Below are 15,285 nucleotides of genomic sequence, written 5' to 3' on the forward strand. Positions count from 1 at the left end.
CATCAGTCCTTCCAATGAATACTCAGGACTGATTTCCTTTAGGATGGTCTGGTTGGATCTCCTTGCAGTCCAAGGGACTCTCAGGAGTTTTTTCCAACACTACAGTTCAAAAGCATCGATTCTTTGGTGCTCTGCTTTCTTTATAGTCCAACTCTCACATCCATGCATGACTACTGGAAAAACCATAGCTTTGACTAGACAGACTTTCATTGGCAAAATAATGTCTCTGCTTTTTAATATGATGTCTAGGTTGGTCATAACTTTCCTTCCAAGGAGTGTCTTTCAATTTTATGGCTGCAGTCACCATCTGCAGTGATTTTGGAGCCCCCAAAAATAAAGTCTGACACTGTTTCCACTGTCTCCCCATCTATTTCCCATGAGGTGATGGGACCAGATGCCATGATCTTAGTTTTCTGAATGTTGAGCTTTAAGCCAACTTTTTCACTCTCCTCTTTCACTTTCATCAAGAGGCTTTTTAGTTCCTCTTCGCTTTCTGCCATAAGGGTGGTGTCATCTGCATATCTGAGGTTATTGATATTTCTCCCGGCAATCTTGATTCCAGCTTGTGCTTCTTCCAGCCCAGCGTTTCTCATGATGTACTCTCCATGTAAGTTAAATAAGCATGGTGACAATACATAGCCTTGGCATACTCCTTTTCATATTTGGAACCAGTCTGTTGGTCCATGTCCAGTTCTAACTGTTGCTTCCTGACCTGCATACAGGTTTCTCAAGAGGCAGGTCAGGTGGTCTGGTATTCCCATCTCTTTCAGAATTTTCCACAATTTATTGTGATCCACACAGTCAAAGGCTTTGGTATAGTCAATAAAGCAGAAATAGATGTTTTTCTGGAACTCTCTTGCTTTTATGATGATCCAGCGGATATTGGCAATTTGATCTCTGGTTCCTCTGCCTTTTCTAAAACCAGCTTGAACATCTGGAAGTTCATGGTTCACGTATTGCTGAAGCCTGGCTTGTAGAATTATGAGCATTACTTTACTAGCGTGTGAGATGAGTGCAATTGTGTGGTAGTTTGAGCATTCTTTGGTATTGCCTTTCTTAGGGATTGGAATGAAAACTGACCTTTTCCAGTCCTGTGGCCACTGCTGAGTTTTCCAAATTTGCTGGCATATTGAGTGCAGCAGTCATCTTTCACAGCGTCATCTTTCAGGATTTGAAATAGCTCAACTGGAATTCCATCACCTCCACTAACTTTGTTCGTAGTGATGCTTTCTAAGGCCCACTTGACTTCACACTCTAGAATGTCTGGCTCTAGGTGAGTGATCACACCATCGTGATTATCTGGGTTGTGAAGATCATTTTTGCACAGTTCTGTGTATTCTTGCCACCTCTTCTTAATATCTTCTGCTTCTGTTAGGTCCATACCATTTCTGTCCTTTATTGTGACCATCTTTGCATGAAATGTTCCCTTGGTATCTCTAACTTTCTTGAAGAGATCTCTAGTCTTCCCCATTCTGTTGTTTTCCTCTATTTCTTTCCATTGATTGCTGAGGAAGGCTTTCTTATCTCTCCTGGCTATTCTTTGGAACTCTGCATTCAAATGGGAATATCTTCCCTTTTCTCCTTTGCTTTTTCCTTCTCTTTTTTTCGCAGCTGTTTGTAAAGCCTCCTCAGACAACCATTTTGCCTTTTTGCATTACTTTTCATAGGATATCCCCCTATGAATTGATAACTGGAAGGCACATGCATTGGGACTTCCCTGTAGCTCAAACAGTAGAGAACCTGCCTGCAATGCAGGACACCTGGGTTTGATCCCTGGGTCGGGAATATCCTCTGGAGAAGGGAATGGCAATCCACTCCGGTATTCTTGCCTGGAGTCCCATGGACAGAGGAGCCTGGCGGGTTACAGTCCATCGATCCTAAAAAGTTGAATATGACTGAGTGACTAACACACACAGGCATATGCATTTGAAATGTCACCTCCAATTCTAGACTCATCCCTGCCATATGCAGATATGGCAAAATATTGTGAGGGACTCTTGTGCTATATACCCAGTCCTGTCACCAACAGATTAAGGCCACACTCCCACAACATCTTTCTAAACAATTTCTTCATTATTTTCAATCAGAGGATTTTATCTACTGAAAGAGATATCAGAGAGAAATTGTTCTTGAACCTCATAGGAAGGGACCTTATCAAAATACTGTTAACAACAAATATAGCAGCAAAACTATAGGAAATCAATTACTGGGTTCACAATTCACAACTAAAGCTATTTAGAATTCCATGTAATTAGAGGGCTATTTCAGTACAAGATCTCAAACCGAGGATTCTCAGAGATCCTTCAGAAATCACTGATCTTCAGAAGTAGATAGCTAGCCTAAGACTTTTGGAACAAACAGATGATCACAGATAGTGGACAGCCTCTAGCCAACATGTTGGACCAAAACTTCTGTCCAATTCTTTTTTTTTTTAATCTGCTTGCTTTTAATTCTTATTATTTTCTATAGATCGCTTATTGTCATTCACCTATAAAGAGCCTTTTTCTCTTTTCTTCCTGACATTATAATTGTTAGGTCAGAAGAGACTCATTCTAAAATGATAAATAGGTCAGGTGATACATGTCAATTCATTCAATGGAAGGAATTCTTTCTCAATGCTTGCATATATCAAATTGTCACATTGTAAACTTTAAATATCTTACAATTTTATTTGTCAATTATATCTCAATGAAGTTAAAAAGAAAAGGAAATACTCATTCAACTGCCATTTTCAGATGATCCCAAGAGGGAGCCACAAGCTGTTCTCAGTCTTACTGCTGAATATACCAACAATCACCAGATTCCCATGATAAAGCCCTCTGAGCAATTCCAATTTCATCAAATAAGGCCACAGATGATCACAGTCAATGGCATTTCTACCTGCACCCACTTGAACAATTGATTCCAAAGAAGTCAACCAGTGACTCTGCTAGTGTCCTTCACACAACTGAAGGGACCAAGCATGCACTCTCTCCCAGAAAAAGACCCTGAGTTAATAAAATCTATTATTCAGACCCTAGATAATTCTAAATTTGAACTCAACAGTCTTTGGCAGGGTGGTGAGCCAAATCTGAAAGAGACTAGTAGAAATCCAAACATGTTATGTAAGGCCTTGGTTCCAACCTCATGTCATAAACAGCACTTTCCTCCTGGATCTCCGCATACCTCTCCTGGATACTACTTCCTCTGTGATCAGGATGCCTGGTCTTGTTTGCCTCAGACTAACACCTCGTGATCAGTAGGAATAGTATTCCAAGACTTGTCTGTAATTCTATAAATCACCAAGACTGGAAATTCCAACTTAGATATGAAGCCAAGATGACACCATTCTGGATTATTAATACTTGGGTGAGTTACTGGCTCATTTTTATTTGAATAATCAGAACAGTGTTCCCATCAGTGGGAATCAAACAAACAGAAAAACTTTAAGAAACCTACTACTGGGGGAAGGGATAAATTAGGAGGTTGGGATTAAAAAATCCGCACTACTATACATAAATAAAATAGGTAATCAACCAGGACCTATCGTATAGCCTGGAAACTATATTCAATACTCTGTAAGCCACCTCATGCAAAGAGCTGACTCATTGGAAAAGACCCTGATGCTGGGAGGGATTGGAGGCAGGAGGAGGAGGGGACGACAGAGGATGAGATGGCTGGATGGCATCACCGACTTGATGGGCATGAGTTTGAGTAAACTCTGGGAGCTGGTGATGGACAGGGAGGCCTGGCGTGCTGCGATTCATGGGGTCGCAAGGGGTCAGACACGACTGAGTGACTGAACTGAACTGAACTGAATAACCTATATGGGGAAAGAATCTGAAAAACAACAGATATATGTGTAGGTATAACTGAATAACTTTGCTATACACCTAAAACTTTCACAACATTATAAACTAACTACACTTTAATATAAAATCTTTAAAAATAATAAGCCTATTACTAACTCTAGCAGCTGCTGTTAATGACACTAACCTTTGCCCTAGATGGATTAAAGGTCAGTCTCAACTCACTGGCATGAGGAGAGACGGACAATCACATTGCTTAAGATTTCTTGTTGGCTAGTCATGGTGATGCCTGGGCCAGTGCTAATACTTCCTGTTGTACTTGTCAGTGAAATAGGAGAATTTAACAGGCCTTCCATTGACTTTAAAGAAAACCTATTTGGATGTCTAAGATTGAGCTTCATGACCTATGGAGTATATCTCTTGGCCTGGGTTGGACAGCTGGACTTTCTAGTTTTGAAGCACCTCAGAGAGACTATTAATTTCCTTTGTTTTAGTGATAGTGATCATTATGCTGGTCTGCTGTAGAGTCTTAAATGCTTATGTGCAGCCCCTCTCTCATCAGATGGTCACCATGATGATCATCTACAAAAACAGAAAGATCAAGAAGATCTTGCAATACAGTTGACTATGAAGATAACAGAACTGATCCTGAGCAATGAAGATCTGGAATTCTTGTTTTTCACAAGTTGACCAACCTCTTGGAAGTGAGAGAATGAACATAAAGAGGGACTGAGAGACCAAAATACATGAACAGACAACAGCCAGACTATATTTGACATAAACTTCCGATCCACAATCAGCAGCAATAAATCCAGGAAACCTACTCTACATTGTAAACCAGTCCAGGAAGCCAAACAATAATATTCCATCTAGGGCAAAGGTAGTGTCATTAACAGCAGCTGCTAGAGTTAGCAAAACAGGTGGTCTATTGGCCTCAAAGAGCTGTGACTAGATACTAAATCAAGCTTCCTAATTTTTGTCTCTGCTTCCCCATATTAGGACTTGCTGGAAAAAACCAAATATGCATTTCTAACTGTAGGTTGTCCTACTTCTAGTTAGCCCACTTCCAGCTCCATGCCAGCAGCCTCCAATTAGGGCACATCTGAAAACTTCTTTTTTCCACCATAAAGGTTTCCCACTTCCCTGCTTTTGAGTCTTTGACAAATAAAAGGGATAGTGGCTGATTTCTGACTACAGTAAACTGAATAAATTGGCTCTTCTTGTTCCCATCTGAGCGGTTTTGTTCATTTCCAGATGATCTTTAAAATTGCAAAGAAGTGGGTATGTAGAGGGTGAGGGTTTTGTTTTATAAGGAAGGTTTGTAAAATCTCGAGGACAGCCCCCCCAAACACACACACACACACACTCATTAATATTCCAGAGTTCCTTGTCAAATGCAGAAAGTAAGGAAGCAGAGAATAATTAGAAGAAAAAAAGACGGAAAAGTGGAGGCAGGCAAAGAGGTGACCAGTGATTGGAAAGAGAGGGCAGTGAGGAGAAAAGAAGGAAGAAAGACCCAAAGATTTATTTGAAGTCAGTGCTGCCCCTGACCTCACCCACCCTGGTTCCCTCTACAATCCAGATGCCCAATTTCCCTCAGAGGGAAATTGGCTATCCTCACCAAGATAACATCTTTTAACTCATTTTCTTCCATCCAGAAATTTCACATGCGATTCTAAGACTGAGATGAAAGATGAGTTTTTTTGTTTGCTGGTTTGGCTTGTTTGCTTTTAACTGCGCTGGATCTGCATTACTGTGTGCAGGCTCTCTCGTTGCAGCCCACGGGCTTCTCTTGTGGCAGCACAAGAACTTCTCGTTGTGGCGCACAAGCTTCTCTAGTTGTGGAGCACTGCTTCTAGAGCATGTGGGCTCAGGAGATGAAAGACCAACTTTTAGCGATTAATTATGTGGCGAATGGAAAGGATGGGGTGGAGGCTAAGCTGAGATAATGAGCAGCACTTCTCCCAGCTCTAGCTCTTCCTGCTACAGAGCTCCATCCGGCTGCAGGATCCTCTTCCCAGAAACTCCGTATTTAGGCCGTGCATGCTGTTCAATCGCTCAGTCGACTCTGACTCCTTGAGACTCCACAGACTGTCTGAAGCTGACCTACGAGTGGTGACGGATCGTAAGCAGAACTGGGCAAGAGGCTGCAGGGAAGGAGGCAGAGTCAGGATCTCCAGCTGAAGCTTCCTTCGTCTGGGGACTCTTCCTTTCCCATCCCTCCCTTTGTCTTCAGACACTGAAAGTGTTTAAACATAAATGTTTAAGAACTGATTCTCAAACAATCAGGTGAGAAGAGGTTTGTTAGGTCTGAGGATATTTAGGGGCACGGGAGGGGCACGGATGCAACTTTCTCAAAGCTATGCTCTATCTCCAGGTCTCAGCCTCCCTCCCTGGGCTTCCTCCCCTGCTCATTTCTTCTACATCTCTGTGCAGAAGCTCCCTGCTTCATCTATTCTTTTATCTTCCTCCATAAGAATCCAAAACCATTTAGAAACCATACTGAGCATATACTTTAAGCCTTATTTCCAAACATAGAATACAGTTTTTATCTTCTTATTAAAGAACCTCATTTGACGAGGGTGGATATAGGTGGACTTTTTTGGGACAGAGGAATGAAGTTCCTGACATCCTGAAATCTCTCCAAGCAGACTGTTGAAAAGCCTGAGTGTGGAATGCAAACTAGTACAGCCGCTATGGAAAACAGTGTGGAGATTTCTGAAAATCTGGAAATAGAACTGCCATATGACCCAGCAATACCACTTCTGGGCATACACACTGAGGAAACCAGATCTGAAAGAGACACATGCACCCCAATGTTCATCGCAGCACTGTTTATAATAGCCAGGACATGGAAGCAACCTAGATGCCCATCAGCAGATGAATGGATAAGGAAGCTGTGGTACATATACACCATGGAATATTACTCAGCCGTTAAAAAGAATTCATTTGAACCAGTCCTAATGAGATGGATGAAACTGGAGCCCCTTATACAGAGTGAAGTAAGCCAGAAAGATAAAGAACATTACAGCATACTAACACATATATATTGAATTTAGAAAGATGGTAACGATAACCCTATACGCAAAACAGAAAAAGAAACACAGAAATACAGAACAGACTTTTGGACTCTGTAGGAGAAGGTGACAGTGGGATGTTTCAAAAGAACAGCATCTATACTATCTATGGTGAAACAGGTCACCAGCCCAGGTGGGATGCATGAGACAAGTGCTCGGGCCTGGTGCACTGGGAAGACCCAGAGGAATCGGGTGGAGAGGGAGGTGGGAGGGGGGATCGGGATGGGGAATACGTGTAAATCTATGGCTGATTCATATCAATGTATGACAAAACCCACTGAAATGTTGTGAAGTAATTAGCCTCCAACTAATAAAAACAAAAAATAAAAAAAAAAATTTTTTTTTAAATTAAAAAAAAAAAAAAGAAAAGCCTGAGTGTGAAGGGGATGGTGTTGGGAAGGACATCAAGCTGTAGGCAAATGAGAAAAAAGAGGATGGTGTCTTGAGTCCCAGAAGATATGAACATAACTGACACACTCAAGCCCTTGGGATTCCAAGCTTGGGGATCCTGTCACCAAGCATGACTGAGCTATCCATCTCCCTGGTCTGCATTCTCCTGAGGGGTGATGAGAGGACCAACTTGAGTGGTCAAGGAAGGCTCCAAGACTACATCACTACTAGTTGATCCTAGGCCTGGATGGGAAAGTGAAAGGAAGGGCACATTTGTCCCCTTCACAGAATGCTTGGAAATTAACCCCTGAAATTCCCTTAAATTCAGAGGCAGCCCAGGAAGGTTAGAACTATTTTACCACACCACTGGGCTCCAGGCCCCAAGGAACCCTTAGAGAGGCTGTGGCCAGGCTCACCTACACCTCCCACACTCTTCTCTCAGGTAGGGCACTTGACCCTCTCCCAAGTTATACAGTTTTCCTGGCTCCTCTTCAGGAGTGGGGCTCTGGATTCTGGGTCCTCTGAAGCCAGCTCCATGGAAACAGAGGTCACTGTGGATAGAGGAAATTTGGGAATCCCCTAGGAGTCAAAGAGCCCAAGTGGCCCATCAAGCCTGTCACAAAGCTATGCTTTTATCAACCTTTACTGAGCAGCCCCTTCCCCAGGGAAACATTGTTCAGTCTTCTCCTGATTTCCACCTCCTGCTGACACCCCAACACTTTACCTCTCAAGACAAATCAGCTGCAAACAGGTAAAAAGCTTTTGAGGCTGTGCAGGTCCCTCTTGATGATCCCCATGTTACAAGACTTCCCATGTCTCTTCCTGTCCATCCCACCCTCATACACCCAGCAGCAAAAACCAGGAAAGAAAGGGGTTCCCAGAATTCCCTGGTGGACCAATGGTTAGGACTCTGTCCTTTCACTGCCAAGAGTCAAGGTTCCATTCTTGGTCTAGGAAGTAAGATCCCACAAGACACGAGGTGCAGTCAAAAGATAAAAGGGGGAAGGGGTTCCAACACCTGAGCACAGGCTGCACTTTCCCAGAGGGTGGCTCTGACTCCCTTGTGACCCGCCAGGTGCAGTCCATGGTCTGGACTTAGGTGCTCACAGGGCTGGGCCTCCGTCTCCTGCTTTCCACCTCCCAGCCTCTCCACTTTATCACTGTTTCCTCAGCCCAAGGACACACACATTCTCCACATGTCCTTTCCCACTCCAGTTCCCAGCCCTGGTCTTTCTTAAAGCAAGGTCAAACATTGCCTAGGGTGCCTGAGGAAAGAAAGACTTGGGTGTCTGCAGTTTCTGATTGGAGGAGCCTTAGTTAACTAATTAGTGTGGGTTGTTCAGTGGTCTCTCCATTTCAATCATTTTAGGAGACCACCCCCGCCCCTGACCCTTCCTCCTGCTTCGAGCAAGCCCCAACGCCCTCACCCCTCACATCAGGGATAGCCACTTGTGCCAGCTCTTCTCACCAGAAGAAGGCTCATTACAGGGGCATTAATTGTTGACCAAGACGCCTGTGTGAAAGAAAACAGCTGGTAAGAGAGGAGGGCATGGCACCTGAAGGATCTAGGAACATAGGATCTGCAGTCTCCCCCAGAGCCATACACTTGTCTTCTTCCTAAGAGGGGCTGAGCAACTAAATCACGGACTTTTATTTAAGACTCAAGTGCTGAGAATTCTCCCCAACAGAAGCAGCCTCTAGAGTTGTAATACAAACTAGACCTTGAGAAGAATTCCAACAGAGGTGAGGGTAGAGTTATCAGAAAGCAACAGGAAGAATGGGGTGGATTGAGGGGGAATCAGGGAAGGTTCCAGGGCAGAGAGTTCCCTGGGGCACACTTTTAAGCATAAATAGGGTTCCCACCCCATCATGAAGAGTAGAGGAAGGGCAATTCAGAAAGAGATACTAGACACATTCGGCAAAGCACCATGTGTTAAGAAAAGGGCAAATTTCTCCATGTGGCCAAGAGGAGGCAGGAGATGGATGGCACAGAAATAAAATGCAGGCCAGGGCAGAAGTCTGTTGACGCCATGGAAAACACTTCAACTCGTAAAAGATATAGACAGTTACCTTGAACTCAAGGAAGAACTGAACACGAGCAATACACACCTGAGTAGACTGAGGGCCAGAGCTGTCCCAAGGTCGGACGGATGCATCTTGGCAGCTGGAGCGTCAGCTCAGCCCCAGTCTCAGGCTCCCAGCGCAGGGCCCTCACTACACTGAGCGGCCTGGTGTGCTGCTGGGGAGGAACCCGTTCTCGGAATGGACTCCAAAAGACCTGCAATTTCTCATTGTGAAATAATCCCCTTCTTCTAGCCTTCCAGCTCTTCCTGCTGTGCCCTGTGGTGGGAGATATTGTTCAGGTGGGGGCTCTTGTCAAGAGACAAACCACGTGGATGGGGAAGTCATGCCGGCATCTAAGGTGAAGAAAGTCAGCTTTATCGAGTTTAGGGGATAAGTCTCACCTTTACTTAAGTGGGGTCTATCATGGGGTCACTAAGTTCACTGTCTTGACCTGTTGGCTGACCTGCTTTGAACTCTGAACTAAACAGTCCTGATGCCTTCCCTCGTTGCAATCGGATCCAGCCTGTTTTCATTCCCTGACCTGAGTGTTTCACTTCTCCAGAAGGGCTAATTCTTAATCTCCCTTGTTTTCCCGGTTCTGCCCCAAATTCAACTGTTTTTATGTTTTATGTAATTCTATTTCTCATAAGGAAGCTAGAAAGGGAGACATCAGCAGGGCTCTGGGTATTTTCTATGAATAGGAGACGGTATCTCCCACTTGGCATACACGTGTATGAGGAAAATATGTGATCACGGAACTCCAACTCCCTCTACCAGCTGGGCCAGCAGAATCCCCTCGCTGGACCCTGCGGTGACTGGCTAGGTCGTGTGATCTCTCTGGTCCTTAGTATTATTTTCTGAGAAATGGAAGTGTGTAGAAAGATGATCTCTAATATTTCCCTCAGTTAAAAATTGTTTTGTTTCTTTGTAAGTATTTCTTATTTTTAAAATCTGCTTATATTTCCCAGGAAGAAAGACAATGTAAGATCTCAATATCAAATCTATTTTCTTAAGACTTTTATGTTTTTCACAGCACCAAAGTTGCTTTTATGAATCTATTCGCCAATTGCATTCAGTTCTACTTGGTTTGCTCTCTGGTAAAGAATCCGCCTGCCAAGTCAGGAGATGCAGGTTTGATCCCTGGTCAGGAAGATACCCTGGAGAAAGAAATGGCAACCGCCTCCAATATTCCCACAAGGGAAATCCCATGGACAGAGTAGCCTGGCGAGCTACTGTCTGTGGGGTCACAAAAGTGTTGGACATGACTTAGCAACTAAACAACTGATTGTGGAACGAATGATTCACACACATTAGTCCAGAAATACAGATATACACAGACAGAGGGGAAAGTTCTCACCTACACCGCCGCCCCCCATCCTTACCCTACTGAATACCCATCACAGATCAGTAAGAAATGGATTGTGTATTTTCACACAATACACAAATTCCTATCTTTCTATGAAAAAATTAAATGCCTTCAGTATATTCAGAGATATAAGGGGAGTACAGAGAAAGCATTCTCCTGTGCTTGCCAATTAATTCCCAAATGTCTTCAGCTCAAAGCAATCCTCATGCCACTGTGACACTTTCTGGAACTCTTTAGGCATACACAATTATTTAAAGAAAAATCTGACCCAGTTTTCTCATTTAGGAATGAGAGTCCCTAATGTAGAGGACCAGAAACTAGAAGGAAACTTGCGGTGGTAGATTGAAACTTGAACAATGACTAGTCATAATTTTCAATGCTGATATAAAATAGAGATGTAAATCTGTGTGTGAATTTACATTCATAAAGTCTCTCTATCTGTTCATTCAAAGATTCTGGGAATAGCAACACCCCAAGAGTGACAAGCATGCTTAGCTTTTAGCAAGAACTTGGCTTTTAAATACCGTGTACTATCCTTAAAAGAACCTTGGAGAAAGGGCTTCCTGAAGAAATGGCTGGCCCCAGGGCTAGGACAGAGAGCACAAAAGAGGAGACTAGAATATTTTGTGCCAAAAAGCAAGGAAGTACCCAAAGAATGATGGGGACATGTCAAAAGGACACAGAAGTCAGTTTAAGGGGCTCCAAATGGCCAAATCTGTGACAATTTTAGCATCAAGATAAATAATGAAAATAATTTTTAATATAAACTACTAAGAAAGTGAGAAACCATGAGGCTACACTTGTACAATAAATAAATGAATAAGTTGAAAGTTTGATGAAGAACAGGATATTGACATAGTTTCAAAGTACTGTCTCCCCCAATACTTATTAATCACAAAAGGGAAAATAGTCACTATATCTAGAAGCCTGGAAGACACTACCTTAATAAATGCTCAAAGTGAATCACATATTTAACAAGGCAAATGTCTAAACGTCATGTGCCACCTAATAAGGTATAATAATATACAATACTAATAACAAGGCAACAATTCCCTGACACTTCTATCAAAGACACACACATTGAATTTAGTCATGAGGATACACTAGACAAACCCTCATAGAGAGGTACAGCTTCAAAATAACTATCAAAATCATCAGAGTCAAGAAAAGACTGAGGCATCGCTCCAAGTTGAATAAAAATAGACACAACAAATAAAAGCAGCAAATTATTCTCAATGGAAATTTTTTGCTCTGAAGGACACTATTGAGGAAATTGGCAAAATGTGACTGTGCCTCTGAAGATTAGAGGTAGTCATGAATCAAGGATCATTTCCTGATTTTGATGGCTATTTGATGATTGTGATGAAGTAGGAGAATGCCCTTGTTTATACAAAATACACATTGTTATATTTGGCAAGTGAAAGGGAGAGGAAGGAGGTGAGGTGAAGGTGAAGTGAAAGTCGCTCAGTCATGTCTGACTCTATCAGACTGTGTAGCCCATGGAATTCTCCAGGCCAGAATACTGGAATGGGTAGCCTTTCCCTTCTCCAGGGGATCTTCCCAACCCAGGAGTCAAACCCAGGTCTCCTGCATTGTGGGTGAGTTCTTTACCAGCTAAGCCACAAGAGAAGTCCAAGAAGACTGGAGTGGGTAGCCTATCCCTTCTCCAGGGGATCTTCCCAACCCAGGAATCGAACTGGCTTCTCCTACACTGTAGGTGAATTCCTTACCAACTGAGCTATGAGGGAAACCCAGGAAGGAGGTGGTGGGCATCCATCTTCATTTGTCTCAATTAGTTCAAGAAAAAACAGCTCATGGAACTTTCCTTTCAACTTTTGTGTAAATTCAAATTTTTTTCAAAATTTAAAAGGAAAAAATATATCACAGTGGAAAAGTCCTGACAGATTTTACAGACTTTGCTCTGGGTGTTTTCAAATTATGCTACTTCACAGGAAGTGATTGCAATAAGCAGGCCAGGGTGAAAACAAGAGAAAGTGAATTTAATGCATGGAAAGCATAAAAATATGACTACAACAATAACAAAAACTCATCTATGCATCACAAACTGCTTGGATTATTTATAAGATTTTGAGCAATGAGAATCTCAGAGTTCAAGTTTTCAGCACAGAGAGGTGAGGAGATAAAGAACATTTGCATGACAGGGAACCAGATGATCACTAAAGTGAAAGGAGGACCTGGGTTACTCTTGTGCAAACAGACCTCCCTAACTCTATTTGCTCTGTGTACTGAGCCTGCCTTTATGTATTTGAGTCTTTCCATGTGTTTCCCCCAAGCTGAGTTATAAAATTTAAGGCCATTCTTCAGCCAGTGATACTTTTCATTTAAGAAGTCCAGATCCAGTGGCAGAGCTGTGCCCTGCACAGGAACCTGGAATTAGATTTGCTACAAGAGAAGCAGCTGTGGTGTGTCCCTGGGGACATGTGGATTGGCAATTGATGAAACAAAGAGGCTCATTGCATAAGTGGGCCCTGTGCCAGTCTGTGGGTTTCTTCAGGTCTTAGACTCAGAACCCTCGTGCTTCTGCTGGCCCCACCCACAGGGACTGCTCTATATCTCCAATCCCAAGGATGGGGGTAGACCAGCTGCCCCTGAGCCCCAGGACTACCAGCTGGATCAGTTTATGTAGGAGTCACAGCAGAGATACTGGGTAAGACAAGGAGCCCTAGAGCTGAAGTTAGTGCCCAGGACACAGAACAGACTTTGGGGAGCAGAGGGAAAAGGAGCTAGAACCACAGTGACAGCCGGGGGCCTGCTGGGTGAGCAAGGAGGGAGTGTGTTATTAGTTGCCGGGATGCAGAAGATCCCCCTCTTTTCACAGGAAGTATGGTTCCTGTACAGTAGGATTCCTGGCTGGCTTTCTCTTTTTTTTTTAATTTACTTTTATTGGAGTATAGTTGCTTTATAATGTTGTACTAGTTTCCACTGTACAGCAAAATGAATCAGCCATACATATACATATATTTTGTATATGTACAAAATGATGCTGAAATTGAAGCTCCAATATTTTGGCCACCTGATGCAAAGAACTGACTCATTGGAAAAGACTCTGATGCTGGGAAAGATTCAAGGCAGGAGGAGAAGGGGACCACAGAGGATGAGATGGTTGGATGGCATCACTGATTCAATGGACATGAGTTTGAGCAAGCTCTGGGAGATGGTGAAGGGAAGCCTGGAGTGCTGCAGTCCATGGAGTCACAAAGAGTTGGACATGATTGAGCAACTGAACTGAACTGACCCTCAATGCAATGCTGCAATGTTACAGGATGGTATGCAAAGGATGAAGTACTTTTCTCCACAGAATGCTTGCTCACATAGCTCATATTTGTACCATCAAAAATGTAACCTTTCCTACATTACTCGGAATGAATTGTCATAATAGCTCAAAATGCCTGTAACCTCCTGCAATCTCATAGGACATGCACTGCATTCATTATACGAACTGCCCAATGGTCAGACACAGACACAGTCTGTGGTCACCTCATCCTGTGGTCACACAATCTTCATCGTTGCACGTGATCACAGGACAATACCACATCGTTCTAGCTCACTTGCATGAGATCATCTAAACTTTGGGTCGGCACTATGGGCCATGCTCATTGGCCAAGGCCCACAGTTACAACCATGGTCCAGCCCTATCATCCACCCTGCCTATCAGCATCAGTCCTTGTGGCACAAGCCCCCAGCCTCCTTTAAGTCTGGCTCAGTTGGGTGATTCATGTTGATACATGACAGAAACCAACACAATATTGTAAATCAATTATCCTTCAATTAAAAAAAAATTTTTTTTTAATGAAGCTCCCTGCATGCATGCTAAGTCACTTCAGTTCTGCCCAACTTTTTATGACCCTATGGACTGTAGCCCACCAGGCTCCTCTGTCCTTGGGATTTTCCATCAAGAATACTGGACTCGGCTGCCATGCCTTCCTCTCGGGGATTGAACCCACATTTCTTACAGTCTCCTGCACTGGCAGGCAAGTTCTTTACCACGAGCACTGCCTGGTGAAACTCCTGGTGCATACACAATAAACTTTACAGAACTACCCACGAGGCTGTGTGTCTGCTTGTACCCTTCTTTAATGTGGTTACATTCTGCTCTAGAAGCTTATCCCCTCCTTCTTGTCTGAGATTTGTGGGAAATAGAGAGATATGAGAATACTGTGGCTCATTCACATTTGGGTCAGGAAGGGGCACAGGCTCTAGAATCTGGAAATGTAGACTGACAGAAAAGGGGACAGATAATGACAGCTCCTTCTCTCCCTCCATCACAGAGCTGCACTCAGGAATCAGTGAGGAACAGGAAGGGAAAACTCTTCCCACACTGTGGTCAGGAGCAGCATTCAAGTGATTGCTTAAGAGACAGTTCTAATCTTTTGCAGGACTTCTCTCAGAATAGAACAGAGGTGGCTTGTCATCAAATTTGTACGTCTGTCCTTGAGTCTGGGGCTCCTGACTTCCTTTCTATCAGCTACTTTTCCAGGCCTAGACATATAGCAATTTCCATTCCTTCCACCCTCCATATGGTCATTCATTCTTGTTCTTGGCAATCCTACACACAGCAGCTGCACTTAAGCATCTTTTC

Source organism: Cervus elaphus, chromosome 12 (genome assembly GCF_910594005.1).
Source record: "Cervus elaphus chromosome 12, mCerEla1.1, whole genome shotgun sequence".
Lineage (NCBI taxonomy): Eukaryota > Metazoa > Chordata > Mammalia > Artiodactyla > Cervidae > Cervus > Cervus elaphus.